Source organism: Rhodnius prolixus, unplaced genomic scaffold, assembly GCF_049639745.1.
Source record: "Rhodnius prolixus isolate KJV_2025 unplaced genomic scaffold, Rpr scaffold_4, whole genome shotgun sequence".
NCBI lineage: Eukaryota > Metazoa > Arthropoda > Insecta > Hemiptera > Reduviidae > Rhodnius > Rhodnius prolixus.
In genome coordinates, this window is record NW_027411614.1 from 6,819,531 (window position 1) to 6,835,141 (window position 15,611).

A 15,611-nucleotide genomic window follows, 5' to 3' on the forward strand; every position below is an offset into this window, starting at 1 on the left:
ACACCTAACATTACTTTGATCTTGGACATTGCACTCACGCAAATCTACAACATTTAAGTGAAACTAATTCCGAGGAAAATTCTAATAAGGGACATCCAATGGTGGTTGGGGGGGGCATGGTTCCTCAAAGAGTAACACTTCCAACAATTGTAGTGCGAGACGATAACGTAAATGAAGTCCCGAAATCAACGAACACCAAACTGACTAAACTACCTCTGAAGGTGGAGGAAAGCCCGAAACTGGTCAAGGATACGTTTGTGCTACGGCGGATATAATGAAAGATTAATAACACTTCCGTTTAATGAGCCACTTAAGTGAAATTTACGATCTTATGTAAATTAAATAAGGGTGTTGCTAAAAATTTAGAATTAGAAGTTTGACGAAAGATCCGTGACCGGAAGTACTGATTAATTATTTTATCTCTGAATGGATTATTTTTGGCTTTTTAAAGATTATCTCAAAATTGGTTCTTAATATCTCAAAAAAAAAAAATCCATAGATTATAGACGCGTAGATTTGTAATTAAATTATACTATTCACAGCAGCCCAGGGACAGATAGATGTATGCTTTATCATTTTAAATACAAATTTTATGGTTTAACGAACTTTAAAATCTAGTAAAGATTAAATATATTTTTTTTTAAAAATTTGAAGTAAATGAAAGTGAATTTAGAATTTATGTTAAGAGAGCAAGTCAAATAAGCTAAATTTTACGCCAATCTTAATAAAAAAAAATTTGTGGTAAACACGATAAAACTTATTTTTATGAATAATTACGACAAAAAGAGCGAAATTAATGTCTGTAAAATGCTAAATATAATTTTAAAATTTATTAAAACAATAAGGCTGAAAAAATGTAAACAATAAACTAGAAACAACTATTGTAATAATGCACTAAACAATAGAATTAAAACAGATGCTTCTACACGAAAATAAACTTAAATTCGCTTCAATATTTTCTTACAACAAAAAGCAGACAGCGATTAAGGAAAATAACAATTAATTTTTTTTAAAAAAAATTAAAGTACTACTTCAAATAAAAAACGCTATTGAAACTATCTTAGATCGTGCTTTAAATGCTTAAATATAAAAAATGCTAATTTAGAATGAATAGCAACAATATACCTTGGACTTAGTTATCCAGTGACGAGAATGTTTACAGATAGAATATTGTGAGGAACTATACCAGCCTTCTCATATGGAACCACAGATTAAAATGCACTTTATTTTTCTCTTGCCAAAAAACAAAAAAACACAATTACACCCAGAAAAAAAAAAATTTGCACACCTTCAAAAATATAAATCACAAAAGAAAAGAAAAAAACTATTTAATGAAAACAAAAAATTAAGGAATCCAAACGACTATACCAGCCAGCCTAGTACAGCCCGCTCAGAGTACGGCGAGCTACTGAATGTTTCTTTGCCACTCCAGTAGTTCACTAAACGAGCACAGCTCTATCTTTACGTCACTCACTTGAACTAGTAATGTAAATATATTTCAAATTATATTACGCTGAAAATTTTATTTTTACCGAAATAGGTGGGAGCTTTTTCTTTTTTCTGTCTGGCTTGGTCTGGATTAGGTGGGAAGTGGTATTCTGTCAAAATTTTCGATTTGAGTCGTTTGAAAAGACCGTGCAAAGTCAGAGAGATAGCACTACTGGCGCGTATCGAGGTTATGTTTAAGTTAGTAGCATCTCTTGGAAGAACACACACCAAGTTTCAGCCAGATCGGTCTATTTCTTTGTGTTTGGCATTCGTTAGAATCGAGAAAGTCGAGTGATTTTCAAAAAATGGACGAAAAAGAATCTCGTGTGTTGTTTAAACACTACTTTATGAAAGGCAAAACGCCTCAGGAGACTAAAGAGAAGCTTGATAAACATTATGGTGACTCTGCACCTTCGATTAGAACAAATTATAAGTGGTTTCAAAATTTTCGGAGTGGCCACATATGGGCACAAGTGACGCTGAACGTTCTGGACGCCCTGTTGAGGTTACTAATCCAGAAATCATTGATAAAATCCATGATATAGTGATGGATGACAGAAGAGTGAAGCTAGTGCTGTGGGCATCTCGAATGAACGGGTACATAATATTTTGCATCAACATTTGGACATGACAAAGCTATCCGCAAGATGGGTGCCGCGATTGCTCACGCTTGACCAAAAAACGAAATCGTGTGAAGTGTTGCAAGGACGGTTTGCAGCTGTTCCAGAAGAATCCGCAGGACTTTAAGCGTCGTTTCGTCACTGTGGATGAAACATGGATACATCACTACACTCCTGAGACCAAAGAACAATCTAAACAATGGGTTACTAAGGGGGAATCTGCGCCAAAAAAGGCGAAGACCGTTCAACCAAACAATCAACCAAACGCTCCAATCTCCAAAGGATTCAATCTCTACAATCAAAAATACTTCGAACTATTGTACACGCTCCTTTTAATGTCTCCAACCTGGACTATACACACTGACCTTAACATTCGTTTTGTCACCCAAGTCGCTGAAAACACGATACAGAAAACTCCACTTCAACCTGCAATCTCATATAAATCCTCTAGCTCAAAATCTTTCTTCTAGAACTCTTCCTGACATCCCGGGCAAGACGTCTTACAAGACGAGTGATCTCCTCTCAAGTGAAGAGAGTGACTAACCATATAATATTTGGGAGTATTACCACTGGGGTACCTTCTCCACTCGTTACTTATCATTTCTTACTCGGTTATCACTGTTACTTATAGCGCTAACGCACTGATTGTAGCACAAATAAACGCACAAAAATAAAAATAAAAAATAACGAAAATGATAAACCATTTTAAGAACGTTTCAAAATCGACCGTACTTTGTACTTAAATATTAGGATCCGAAAGCACACAAACCTTAAATGTTAACAATGTAAACAATAATAATTTAATGCTAACAAATTATAATTGTTAATAAGCATAAGCCATGAAGATGACCTAGTCCTTAAAAAATAAATTATGTCCGAACCCCCTTTGACCTCTTTGTCATATTATTATTTATTATTTTTTAAATGGAAATTGGATAATAAATTTCATTTTTAAAAGCCACTTGTTGTATTTTCCTCCCTTAATAAACAAATTAAAATCAAATAAAGAATTCTGTTTGAACAAATTTTAACCATTCAGGTGGCAAAGTGGTTTTTCCAAATGTTTTTCTTTGTCAGACATGTTTATTGACTCAATTTTAAAATGAATAACCAGATTCCTTGATGAAGATTTTTTACTCCTATGTGGGAAGTTCTAAAAAAATTTATCAGAATATTTTTTATACCGATGAGAAAAATATTAAAATTCGTAAAACCTGAAGAAGAATTCTTACAAAGAATGATGGCCAGTGCCAAGATATATGTAGTATCTCAAGAATGCAAAAACTTTCACCTGAATGAAGGAATCCCGCACATGTTTTTAGGAACGTTCCAGGAGTATATAGTTTCTATATGTCAAAATTCCTTGCTGGAGAAATTTTTGTAATAATATTAGAAAGGGGAGCCGTTTTTCGTCAAAAAAGGGACGTTGTGTATAGCTGATTATCAAATTATTGGGAAAAATAAGAATATGCAGGGCGACTATTAATTGTAAGGGAAATGTAGCATTGAATAAACTAAATCTCATGGTTTCCGTTTTGTAACTCTAGGCAACAGAAAATGTGAATATTACGTCATTACCCTATTATGTGTGACAGTTCCTGAAAAGTGCATCACTGGAAAAGAAATATTCCTACTAATTCGCATACATTACGCATTTGTAGTTGTTAAACAATATAGAAAACAAACCTCATCTCATAATGTACGAATTGCCAACCACATGCGACGTATGAACACTGCCGACAACACCTTAACAATGCGAAGTAGCAAAGTACATCACCTTTTACCTAAATCGCTAAAAATCTATAAACTGCAAAGCAATTACCCGAAACCGATAACTTCAACGGATGTCAAACAATAAGGAACATCATCAAACAGAAACAAATCGCGCTTTACAAGAACTCTATTAGAAGGTAAGGCACAAAAGAAGATCTCATTGTCAAATTTTACTCAAGTTAATCCATCTCCATCGAAACTCTACCAATGTCTAATCCCTAACCAAAATAAAAGGAGTTTACATCGACAGCATGATCATAACTCTTTAGCATTCCTCCTGAACCATGACCACTCTTATCAAATATCTATCTATTTCTCAACTAAACACAATTTTCATTCCCTACTTACAAACAATTAATCATTAACCTCATACTGTCTTCATATTCCCTAAGTAAGGCGTATTTTTTTCACGGGAAATAAAAACAGTGAAAAACTAGCCCACTGAAAACCAACAGACTAAGAAGAAGGAAAAGAAAATGGAAAAACGTAACTTAACTACAAGATGAGAACAAAACCACTCTTGCAAATGGAAACCGTGAAAAACTAGCCCACTGAAAACCAACAGACTAAGAAGAAGGAAAAGAAAATGGAAAAACGTAACTTAACTACAAGATGAGAACAAAACCACTCTTGCAAATGGAAACCGTGAAAAACTAGCCCACTGAAAACCAACAGACTAAGAAGAAGGAAAAGAAAATGGAAAAACGTAACTTAACTACAAGATGAGAACAAAACCACTCTTGCAAATGGAAACCGTGAAAAACTAGCCCACTGAAAACCAACAGACTAAGAAGAAGGAAAAGAAAATGGAAAAACGTAACTTAACTACAAGATGAGAACAAAACCACTCTTGCAAATGGAAACCGTGAAAAACTAGCCCACTGAAAACCAACAGACTAAGAAGAAGGAAAAGAAAATGGAAAAACGTAACTTAACTACAAGATGAGAACAAAACCACTCTTGCAAATGGAAACCGTGAAAAACTAGCCCACTGAAAAACTACAGGATAAGAAGAAGGTAAAACCGTCCCTTAACTCTACGAAATGAGAACAAAACCACTCTCGCAAAAAGAAACCGTGAAAAACCAGCCTACGAAAACCAACAGACTCAGAAGAAGGAAGAGAAGAAAGAAAATCGTCCCTTAACTCTACATAATGAGCACAAAGAGGAAAATATTCATTGCCTTAAATGCTCAAGATGGAAGGGCAGTAAACCTATAAATTGGGATCACATATTATAATTAGTAAATCTATCTCTGCAAAAAAACCCTTTTACTATTGACTTAACCATACAAAATTTATTTAAATTTAGTACTGAAGTACAAACCAAACTTATTTGTCTCAAATACGATACTAAACCACTTCTACACCAACAATAAATACCTTTATAAACTTTACACATTAAAAAGCCATAAAACAAATCACCAATAAAAACATATAACAAGAGTATTAAACATTTCACTGGTAAACAAATTAATTGCCAATTAGCTAAAATGAGGCCAAAAAGAGAGAAACTCACCATCAAATAGGCAAAAGAAGAAAAGGAGAGTATTTTTAATAGACAGATGAGGAACAGTACAAATCGCAACAGAACTTCAATCTTCTATGAACGAGAACCACCGAGAACCAATCAAGGAAGAGAAACCCAACCGATGTTACCAATATTTTTAGTCAGGAAATGTAAATTTTCAACTATTTTAGCCAGTAGAAGATAATTGAATCTGCTCTATAACTATGACCAACAAAACAGTTCAATAATAGCCTAACTTAAACCAAAAATCTTTTAAAAAGGGAGCAGTAATAAAAATTCTTGCTGGCTTAAGAAAATGAGCACAAAGAATACAAAATGGGTACAAGAAATAATGGAAAATATTCAACAAACGCTACCAGAAAAGTAACTAGTGTATTTCTAGCTCAAGCAAACGAAAATAAAATAGTTATAATATTGATCTACTGAAAAACGTTCTATTAATTAAAGGAAACAACCAATTAGCATTTGTGGCTAAATACGAACTCTACTAATTAAACTGTAACACAAAACTTCTTCTACATCAATAATACATAGGAAATTTTACACATCAACGTGATAACCGCTGTCAATTTAAAAAGTGAAAAACAAGGACATTAATAATGTTCGCTCAATAATAATAAAAAAAAAAACATAAATGACCGGTGAACTAAATGAACACAAAGTGTAAACGTAAAGTAATCGCCTATTTTTTCAGGCGGGGCTTAACGTCCAACCACCAATTAGGTGTCGCGGACGGAGGCGAATAGCAAACTTACTTTACTGTAAATTTCTTATATTAACCATTAAATAAAATCCATGGCCTAAGACCGGGGAATCGAACCCAGTACCACAATACATATTAGCTTAGCAGGTCTCGCCTCTAACCTCTCGGCTACCGTGGCGGCTAAATGAGCACAAACTGAGGAAAACTCAAACAAAAAGAAATAGAACAGAAGATAAAGCACTGAAAGTGTGGATGCCGTACTTCTATCTTAAGCTATCGAGACCCACATAAACATAAAATACTAACCAAAAACAAAATACATAGGTATATGCTCTGAGAGAATGAGAGCCATTCGAATTCTGTTCAGTAACTAAATACGAATAATGGACTGTAAGGCTTGAAAATACAAAAAAAATCCTTCATAAGCTAACAAATCTTTAAACAGTATTCACATTAACACAAAAATCTTAGTCAACAAAATGAGCACCAAGAAAAAATCGTTACCTAATCGGCTCTAGAAAAAATGGCTACTAAATAAGATAGATATGTAGAAGAGCAAGTAACTGTACTTCTATCTCAAGGGATCGAGTCAAACTCTAGTAGTACCAATTAATGCACTATTAGCCTTATAAATAAAAAAATTTGAAAACCAAAAAACAACTGTTTAGTAACGAAATACAACTAAGACTCGAATTTAAAATTGGCACTCATACTCCAATAAAACTATTAGACAAACTAATCTTGGATAACGCAATGACCCTGGCTAAGAAAATATGTATCAAGAGGGAAAAAAAAAATCTCACAAGCCACAAGAAATAGCAAAAAAGCAAATCTATTGAAAACGTTCTTTGAAATAGAGCAGACTATTAAAATGCTAATTCTCCCCCCACCCAAACTAATTTCTAACAAACGCAAGACAAAAAGAATAGAATACAAGATACAAAACTAGAAGAGAGGGTGGTACAGAACTTCTTTCTCATGAAACGAGATCACAAAAGCCAAAAATTCTTGTACTATTATTAACTTCATCGAAAAGAATCTATTCTGATAAAGAAATCAACAAACGCGGACTCTTGTACTAGCCAAATGAAGACTAACACCAGTAAAAATCAAATATAAAACAATTTATATACACAAAAAACGTTTAGATCTTCTACAAATTCTAGATACAATAATTCTAGACCACAAAAACAGAAGAAAATTAGTTCAACAAAGGGAGAACAAAGAGATAAGAACTTGTTATCCAGTTAAACAAGAGGGAAACGCATAATTAAATTATTATGGAAATTACAAAACTACAAGAGACAGAAAAGTGAAAGAAAATTCTTGAATATTGATCTAATAAAAAAATATATACTGTAAAAAAAGCTTCAGCCAAAGCAAACCATATTTAGTAATGAAATTAGTTTTTAAAAAAAGGCTTATAAGAATCTTAACACATAATCCTCAATCCCCATTCACCAAAAAACTTTTAGCCAAACTATTAATACAATCCACTTAACCAACAATATGAGCACTAAAATCAAGTAATTACCTTGAAAAACAAAAGTAAAAAGTGGACCCTTTACTGCAAACACATCTAAATCTCATGGGAAAGAACCCACATAAGAATAAAACTATTTTCGCCTAATCAAAACAAAACGATACCATAAAAAGATCAATTTGTGCCCATGCCAAAATAGTTGGGCAAAAAATAACTACGAACAAACACAAACTTGGATACAAAATAACTCATTTACCAACAAAACTTTTTACAAAGTCAATACCTTTGTAACTCTTACTGCTGACTATGGCTAACTGAGCCCTAAGAAATTGAAAAAAAAAAAAAAAAATCATTTCTTTGCAGGCAACAAAAGAAATGGACCGTAATCTAGATTCCCCTTCTTAATCTCAACAAATTGATTCTGGGCCCCAATGGCAAAAAAACAATCCTATTGAATACGAACTACTTCTCTAATAAGAGATGAAAGGACAAGTAAATAACTTAACAAAACAAGAACAAAGACAGAAAACTAATTTAACTACTGAACACACGCAAGAAGAATTGGAACTCATACAAAACAACAACTAGAAGAAAGATCCAAATAATCCTAGAAAATCTAGTCATCGACACTCTATCCAACCAAAAAAGAATAGAAAGCACATTGAAAAAGAACTGTGTCACAAAAAGAGTAATGAAAGGAAGTCAATAGTTTAACACCATGAGAACTTTATAAGAATAACTAATTACTTGAAGAAAACTACAAGAAACAAACCACATACAAAAACCACCAATAAAAGAAAAGCCAAAATAACCAACAGAACCTCTAAATGACACCGAAACCTTCGCTAACTAGGAGAAAAAAATAGTTTGATGGATCCGACCATCAACCAAAAAAGATAGGTGTTAATAAAAAGTTAACAAATTACCTAATCATAAACAAAAAAAAAGACATCCAATGAACACAAGAAGAATGAGATCAAATGCTAGGCATACCACTAAAAGAAACATCACTAATACCCACAGAAACTCTACCCCACAAAGATCAGGAAGACAAAAATGGCTTGATGCATACGAACCGTCTATAACTGAAAGAATGATCCTCTTAGAAACTCTATACACTGACAACATAATTCTGGCCAATTGAAACAGAAGAGAAACAACATTGTAAACGAAAGAACATTTATCACAAAAAAAAGATACTAAATAAAATTTCAATGGATTAATAAACTAAAAACAATTTAAGAATAATTTATTATACCAATAGAACTACAAGAAATGGACCGAACAGAACTGTATATGAAAAAAGGTATGTAAATTAAAAAACCAATAGCTTAACTAATACAGAGAATCTATCATTACCAACAAGAATTAGGTAGCCGATACAAAAGACACAGGTCTAGAATAAAGATCAGAAAAAAATCTTTAGAAACTCTACCCAATAAGACACCAGGACCTTCGCAAACAGGAAGAAAAAAATTAGCTTGATGAAAACGAACTAGGGATTCATGAAATCTAGAATAAAGGACAATAAAACCATGAGAAACTCTCCTAACCCAAACAATACACCATTATTCCGGGCCACAAAAACAAAACAATCAATTGTGCCATTTATTTTGAAAGTGAAGCAAGTCCATTTTTTGTTATTTCGAGATATTTAAGGTTTTGCGTTTCAATAAATTTAAAAATATTGGTAAATATTAATAGACATATTTTTTTGTATTTTGTGGTGTTAGATAATGTAAGTTTATAATCCAATAGTGTTTATAGTGCTGGCTAAGAAAAATAAAGATTTATTATAATTAAATGGACTTGCCTCACTTTCAAAATTAATGAATTATTGTAATCGTTGTTTTAAATGGATAATATTTCAGTCGTATTAGTCTTTTTTTAACAATAAAAACAAAATACTAATCAATAGTTCAACTATTCATCTTCTTTTTTTTATTTTTTTTAAATCTTTTTGGTCCGAATTGCCTTCGTATTCAGATTCTGATTCCAAGATTCTTCTTTTATTACCGATTGTCATGGGTTTTATTTCTACAAACATAATAAAAATAATAAACTTACTTGCAAATGAGGATTTATTGAAATGGCGTCAATATACCCAAAAAAGTATATTTATTTTATTTTTGTTACCTAACAAATTCACTTTTAGATGCATCAGAGCTATAATTACCGTTGTAATCGGTTTCAGCCATTTTTTCTTTTTATAAAATAAACCACAATCCGTTATTAATTTTCAAATAACGAAACTTTTTTCGTACACCGAGCACAAAACAACACAACTTACTTGATAGCCGATAAGTAGAATATTATACAATTTACAGTTTTTCAGTGTTGCCAATGTTGGTGTTATTATCGAAACACAAAATTAAGATGTACTTATTATTATTAAGTAATTTGAAATTCGGTATTTAGCAAGAACTTAAAATTAATGAATAATAAAAAATCGAATATAATTTTCAAAAAAGATATATGTACGATATTAATTGAAATTAAAAAGAAAATGAACGACTCGTTCAGACTCGTTCATTGAAATGAACGATTTTGCCCATCACTAATTCACTTCCACTGGAAAAATGCTGTAAAAGACTATGACTTAAAAAGATAGGCCAGCTTTGGTAGTAGAAAATTCAAATTTAAAAAAAAAGAACGATTTTTTGTTTTCGTATCTTTCTTAAGTTTCTGTTTTCAATACATTTAAAATCGAAATTTCGCGGAACACTTGGACCATCTTCGCGGAACACCGGTTAAGAACCACTGTGTTAAACCATCACATTTGCTTCACCATACAGCAACCGGAGTTAAATTTCGCTGAACGGTTAAATAAATTCAACCTAAGATGGACTTGCACCTTTTTCAAATTAAACATATTTACAATATTGTAAAAAGCTACAACTTCCATCTCCCAAATATTAGGATTCTGAATATTTTTGACTCTAAATTGTTTACAGATGAAAAGTTCATACTAAGTTTTATCTATATAGTAATTACCATTATCTTCATTTTTTTCAAAAATGGACTTGCCCTACTTTCAAAATAAACGGCTCAATTCTTTTGAATAAGAACTGTTCCTCAAAGAAAAATAATGCAAAGAATAGCCAAAGAACAAAAAGAGCAAATTTTATAATCCAATAAACCCAAGAAGAACAAGACTAACCACTAAAAGAGTAGTCATACTAAACCTTGGAAACTCAATACGTCAGTACCATAAACCATGGCAACGAAAACTAATAAACTTACTCTTCGAATAATTAATTAAACAAAAAAATATTGATAAAAAAAAAGCTAATAACTTCACCAAGTAAGAGGAAAATTCAAAACTCAATGATCACATGGAAAATTGGCCATTACCCAAGATACATACAAAATTCAGATTGGGTATTCAGTAGCCTATCTTACAGGAAAGACCCGCACAGAAAAAAAAAATCAAATGGGATGTGTTCTGAATCACAATCAATGAATACAACCCTAGTTAGTAGCGAAATACAAAGTACATTAAGACGAACGTAAAACCACAATTAAGAAAACTTTCAAGCACTCAAATCTTACGCGTAACTATGGTAACAAAAACAGTGTTATAGCTAGTTGTAAATGAACATAACACAATGCGAGCTTATGTAGAGAGAGGAAAGATAAGTAACTGAACAAAATGAGGACAAAAAGAGAAAAATTATCACCCAATGAATACAAGAAGATACGGACTGAATTCAAATCTAGAACTAATCACGGTTTCTATAACCACCATCAGAACCTATCTACTCGAAGATATTCTTAATGCAGTGAAAAACACAAATCACAAGTACAAAAACATTTTTTCGTATTTAAGGAAACGTAAGAAAATGTATTACCGGTGAAAAGTAATGCCGTAAATTTGTTGCGTTTCGCATGAATACATATTTAATTTTACACACAGTAAAGAAAAAATAAAAATATTTGTACAGGTTTGAAATGGACAAGCCGACCACACTGCCAAAATTACTGCCAGTTGTAGGCTCTTATGCTCCTTCAAAAATTATCGAAATAAATTTCATCATTACTTAACAAACCTATGGACTGCTACCAGATCCAAAGGCTGTACAGCTTAAAATCGAGACGGCTAGGGTACTGGCTCTGTTAGCCTGCTCAGAAAAGCAGTTTCCCGGGGGGCACCACTGGGAGGTAGAGCTCAGGTTTCTGCCCCCCAAAATAATACCATTCTCGCCTTTATAAAACCGTATTCCAGCCAGTTTTAACCCCTTACAAAGCAGGCTTAGCAGCAAATGTCAATAATATTTATGACATGCATCACCTACAAAAGGGTACACGTTGAAAACTAGCAATCATCAAAATTAAGGAATACGTTTAATCCGTATAGGGTTAGCCGCGAAATATTTGTGGGGATTTAGGCATGAATGGCTGAATACGGGTTAGTCGCGATTGGGGAAAACGCGAAATCATTTTTTGATCATAGAAAGGGGTATATCGACAACCTATAATACAAACAACTGAAAAACAAAAGACAAAACGAATAAAGCAATGGAATGAAACAACAACTGAAACAAAACCTACTAGATGAAACAACAAAATGAAATACAATATCAGAACCTAAAAAATGCCTTAAATACATACATAATACATAATATATAAATAAAATAAATATGTATAAATATTTAAAATAATCTTGAAGAGAAAGAGAACATGCTTAGTACCAAAAGACACAAACCTTTGCTGCTCTACTTGGACTTGAAGTTCCGAAGAAGGATATTAGTAGTGGCCATATAAATGAATAATTATAATTCCAATTATATAAATAAAATGACTAGTTAGTTATAATAATATCATGCACAAAAAAAAGTAAAGAAACATACTGATTGACTTGTACCTGAAAACCCTAACTCTAAAAATCAAATTGTAGACTTAAATTTTGAAAATATTTAAAAATCTAAGTAATATGTTGTCCTTGTCCACCTGAAAACCCTAACTAAAAAGCAAATTGTAAACTTTAATTTTTAAATTACTTTAAAAAATAAACTAATATGTTGTCCATTATCCACCTGAAAAACCTAATTAAAAAGTAAATTCTAAACTTTAAGTTTTAAATTACATTAAAAAATTAATCAACAAGTTGTCCATTATCCACCTATGTAAAGAAAAATGCTGATTGATTTGTATCTGAAAACCCCTAACTCTAATAAGCAAATTCTAGACTTAAATTTTGAAAATATTTAAAAATCTAAGTAACATGTTGTTCTTGTCCACCTGAAAACCCTAACTTAAAAGCAAATTGTAAACTTTAATTTTGATATTACTTTAAAAATCTAAATACGTGTTCTCCGTTTCCAAAGGTAGCTAAAAAAAAAAGTACCTGAAAACCCTAAATAAAAAGTATTAATCATTAATTTGAGAAATGATTTAAAATTGAAATCCTAATATGTCCTACTAATTGGAATTATAATCATTATAATAATAAATTAAGTCGATGGTTGACGAAAGAGATTATTGTCTAAAAATAATTATTAACTGAATAATAATTATCTTAAGTAATAAAATATTTAATTTTCTGATAAGGAGATCTGAATGTCACCCGCTCTAGCAGAGTGACACCCTAATAGTACCCGGTCATCTCAATGTGGCTCACTAGAAATTCCTCGGTCTTACCTTGTTTTGCTGTAGGTTGGGATATGTAACAATATCTTGCAGTTACATATCCATCGATGTGGTCTTCTGCGTCTACGTCTTGCAGGGGGTGTAGAAGAAGTAACCTCTGGACACATGACACTAGTTAAAAAGACGTAACGCACAAAACAATTTTTAACGCATTAATGTAACGGAATTTGGAATTTATCCGAAGCAATTTTATTTTTTATTTTACACGCACTGCTTTCATTTTAATGAAAGATAATAAAACACTTCTGAACAATCACTCGCGGGGATTTTAACACTCCCGAACACGGTGCCTGTAATAATTAAAAAATGGAAACATTAGTAAAAATTGTCATTAAAAAAAGGATTGCATAGTAACTATCTAATAAACTAACAGAGGGGAGAGGAGTTAACAGAGAATCGAGCATTGCTGCAGGTGATTGACATCTAAACAAGAATAAGTCCGTAAGGTGATTTCGCTTCAAAAACTATACCCGAATGTTAGCCGAATTCAGTTCTTTGCAAAAAAAAAAAAAAAAAATAGATGATAGTTGGCAGAAATAAAATTTGGCATTAATATTGAAAAATAAAACTAACTACCCATAAAAACTATTTCTAAACACAAAAAATATTATATGTGTTTGAGGATTAGAGTTTGCCTGCGGGTATACTAGATGTGACTGAGTGTTATTAGAGTGAGATACCCGCAGTTTTTTTTAAGCTCATTAATACCCAAAATTGGCGAATACCTAATTGTCAAACTCAATCCCTTATTATTATTTTAAATAATGAATGAAATAGGTCAAATAATATTTATTTGCAAAATAAAAGAAAATGACCAAAATCTATTTGGTAAACTTTAATTCAAACACATTTAACTCAATTTTGTTTTTAATATTTGATTAATACTAAGAAAATTAAATTTTTAATAAGAAAACTATCATAGCATTGAGTGAATACCTAATGTGTTCAAAAAAATCACTAAAATTTTCTAAATTTACTAAACTTTACTAAAGGTAGTTAAATTCAACTAAATCTTTCCATAGAATTCATTCATTTCAATTAAAATAAATTTGATGAACTACAATAGTTTGAACTGAAGGAATTAAAAAAATGAATTTCGGGACCATAATTGGTTTAATTAAATCCATCGAATAAATTTTAATGAAACTTAATAGCAAATGAAAGAACTAGAAACTTTGATTTCTTTCATTGTAATAATAATAAATAACATAATAATAGTAAAAAGATAATTATTTTAAAAAATATACATAATTTCCACCAAATTTGTGTTAATAAGACTAAAATATTAAATATTAGTTTCAAAAGAATGTCTAGTTAAAATTTGAAAAGAAAAGAAAATTCTAAAATCAAAGAAGTAAGAGTTCATGCATGTTGGAACATGTCGGTTTTATGGGCAGACATTATTAGCTCTTTTTTTCTTTGTAAACCAACAAATTTCTATATGATCTTATTACTTTTTAATATTCTACTACTAATAATAAAAATTTGATGGAATATTTTCAATTTTGATAAAGAAAATGAACTTAAAATAACTTACTGTAAAGCAAAGATGTTGCCTGGTCGTGATCACTAGTAGAACTAGCAAAATGAACGTTAGTCCCACATGGTTCTAAATTATTATTAAAAATTGTTGTTCTGTAGTTCGAAATTTGATTTAATTTTATTTAAAAAATAGTTCTAAAACAAATGAATAATTTTTAAATTCACTTATTCATAAATTTATTAGGGATTACTTTATGACGTCACACTCAAAAGAAGACTAGGCGTTATTTTGAGAAAAAAAAATATTCCCAACTAATTATAAAATAATATCAATTTTTTGTTTCTTTTTCTGCAATAGTTTGATAGATTATTGTCTAAATTAATTTTAGAGAGTGATTTGGTTTTGAAGTAATCCGTATTTTTTATGGCAAAAATGAACCGTTCCAGTTATGATTTTTTCTTAGTAATTTTAGAAAATCCGATCGATAGATTTTTTTTTAAATTTATTTTTATTAAATAATTATCTATCTTTATTATGAAATTGGAAGTTTATCCGTATCTTAAGTTTGAGGGGCAGTTACAGCAAAAGATCAAGAATTAGAACTACCCCTCAAATCCCGCTGAAATCTTGTCTCAAAAAACTATTTCTAATAAATCGTTAGAATATCGCATAAAAAATTAGTGTAAAAAAAATTGAAATTTATTGTTTGCAGCCGTTTTAGAGAAAATCATAAAAACCAGGATTACTCTGTTCATCAATTAAAGGTCGATCAGAGTATTTATATTGAAAAATGTTTAACATATGCAAATTAAGGTGATTTAGTCTGTGATTTTAATAAACTTTCCTAGTAGAAGATAGAATTTTTTCAATATACGTCAAAAT

At 31.2% G+C, this 15,611-nt stretch overlaps 1 protein-coding gene across 20 annotated transcripts in view; it reads right to left on the reverse strand.

The window, feature by feature from the left end:
- LOC141456423 (uncharacterized) overlaps positions 1 to 9,862 on the reverse strand; it is a 617,068-nt gene extending 607,206 nt beyond the window's left edge. For 17 of the 20 annotated variants that reach the window (XM_074132404.1, XM_074132393.1, XM_074132397.1 and 14 more), the window contains exon 1: positions 1,126 to 1,423. The gene's annotated coding sequence lies outside the window, so the exon portion shown is untranslated. Of the gene's footprint in view, positions 1 to 1,125; positions 1,424 to 9,664 lie in introns of those variants that run through there. The other 3 variants (XM_074132390.1, XM_074132399.1, XM_074132411.1) reach the window with 3 other exon arrangements.
- Between the last annotated feature and the right edge of the window lie 5,749 nt (positions 9,863 to 15,611).